The sequence below is a fragment of the Argopecten irradians genome, chromosome 13 (assembly GCF_041381155.1).
Source record: "Argopecten irradians isolate NY chromosome 13, Ai_NY, whole genome shotgun sequence".
NCBI classification, from domain to species: domain Eukaryota; kingdom Metazoa; phylum Mollusca; class Bivalvia; order Pectinida; family Pectinidae; genus Argopecten; species Argopecten irradians.
Genome location: NC_091146.1, coordinates 35,455,876 through 35,458,529, shown reverse-complemented (window position 1 = coordinate 35,458,529; position 2,654 = coordinate 35,455,876).

Sequence of the window (2,654 nt, the reverse complement as noted above, 5' to 3'; positions counted from 1 at the left end):
TAAACCAGACAAAGTGTAAGACAAAATTATTCAGTATGAAATATCCATAACACGTTACAGGAATCGGTGTTTCTCGAAGAAGGGAGAATTATATGATACTCGATATACCGTTTAGCTACTTTGCAACAGTCATGTTTTAGCGGAATTCATAAGGCAATAAAACCACAAGGTTTTGCCATTTCATACACATGACAGGAAATATTTATCGCTGCAACAATGTCATTATCGTTATTTGCATTAGGCCTAACAAGGTGGATATTGTTTAATTAAGCAATTATTATACGGTGAAATTTGTTAACTAATTGTCCCCCCGCTCCATAAATTTTTTGTTATCAGACTTTAAACATATATCATGTCACCGCCATACACAGCGTTACGTGTAACGAAGAAGATTTTAGTAATTTCGACTTATGTCTATCACTTGATGTCGACAGACTTAAGTCCGATATCGGGGAAAACAATTTAATCCAATTAAAATTTTGAGAGCAAAGTGGAATTAAAGCGTTGTATAAGCAAATCAATGATTTTAAAAGTTAGCTCCACGCTAACTCAAGCAATATAATGAGTGTACTTTATTTAATCGGGTAACTAAATGATCACCCCAATAGACTCTAACACAGTCAAAATTACTCAACCCCGCAGCCCAAAGAGGACCTCCATTTAGACTCACCAAATATGTCCACTTAGCCCCGGATAAATCCACTGCAACTGCCTATTAAGCATGTGTCAATAGTGTAAGACGCTAGTTGCCGTTCAAGTCGAGAATACCAAACAGGTTTACAGATTCAAATCCTAGATCGGATGGAAAAATAGTCGATATGAATTTCTTTGACTAAGTGCAGATAGTCAATATGTTTAATTGTATTATCTTATTTTACCACCAAAAAAGTAAAAAAAAAAATCTCTTTCTTTGTTCATTTTATGCAAACATATTTGATTGCAGTAATGCAATCATTATCTCTAACGCTTAAACAGTGCAGGATCGGTCTGTTAATTAAACAATGTAATCACTAAAACCATCAATTCTACTGTTGTAAAAGATATACTATTAAACATAGGACATGAGTACATGTATATTATTCAGTTTGACCTCAATTACTATCGCCTTTTGTCTAAAATTAAAAGAGTACAGACTTATGTAGAAAATTTAAAATCAATAACCATCGATTTCTGGATCCGGCTTAAAATCTGAACTATAAGCGGTTATAACCGTATAACACCAGAATATTTGATGGTTAACTTTATTTGCGTCCGTAAATACACAATTTCTGATACCAACATTATGTGTATCCACTACCTAGACTTATGTTTGGAATGTAACACCGTCGGCTTGATCCTCGACAATCAGTTTTCTGTATATATGAACGTCAAACTGGTATTCAAATTGTGCAGAAACAGTGGTCATTCCACTGAACAGTAGCCAGTGAGATATCGATAATTCCTGCAATGGCCCGTTGAGATATGCGGAGTCTTTTAAAGTAAAACCTTCACTCGACTGCGCATCCATGGGTGTACTATCAGTATGATATCATTCACCCCTTAGATGTGTGAATTTAAAGCAAAACTGTACTCAAGTCAAAATCATCAACAAACGATCAAAGTAAAAATCTGCAATCTCTGTGTGTTTTCATTCTTAATGAACCAATTAATAGATAAATATGTGTATAGGGTATCCACTGGACCTAATGACGTAGTATTTTGAGTAATCTTTCCCGACAAGATATGACATCAAAGTACATAAAGTCAAATATAAAGTCTACGTCATAACAATAATCCTAACATCAACGTGTTCAAAATATGTGTGCGTAGCAGTTAGTATTCGAAAACATATGGGTATTGGTAACTGAAAGTTTATACCACTGTGGAAAAGCATTTAGTACAGTCCGCCCCTGGGCGCCTGAAGGTTGTACTCAAAATGGCTTTTACATTCATCTGTTTATGGATAATAAAATTGTTGACTATTCAAATGTCCAAATGTGTTCCTGCTTTTAAAAAATTTTGTGAAGGAAGATGAATATTCATGAAAACTTTGTTCCCCTATTTTAAAACCATTTCATAAGCTAAAATAAAACCCAAAACGTTTTTAGCCAGCGTCATTACGATATACGAACGCATGCGTTGACGGAAGTACTTCCAAGTTTGAATGAAATACAAATGGTAAATGACCTCATCCTACATTCAGAGGTTACTAGACCTGTTCAAAAAGGCTTTTAATCATGAGACAATTTTATTCGCTGGTGGATGATTAAGGGGCGAAATGACTAGGCCCTTGAACTCAGCGTCGCGGTGATGAATTGTTAAGCAAAGAGGCCAACATGGCTTGTTCCTGGCGAGAGGAATTTCTGAGGAATATGTTATAATGGATATAGTTCCTCGAGGATTTTGATTTTTGTTTATAATTTCTTCTGCCTAGGCAGTTTATTTCTGACCATGATTTGTACAACATATCGGTGTGCAAAAGCTAAGACACAGAACCCGAGGCCTGTAATTGCTCTGCCTGGTTATTTAACACAAAATAAATCAGATTGTGAGGGCGATTCAAATTGAGTTTTCGTCCGTAGTCCCCGGCCTCCCATTCTGCCCGTCGTTAATATGTTCTTGTTCGCGGGCTAGTTTTCTCAAGAGACTGAAGAGGGAGATTTTCTAAGAAAATT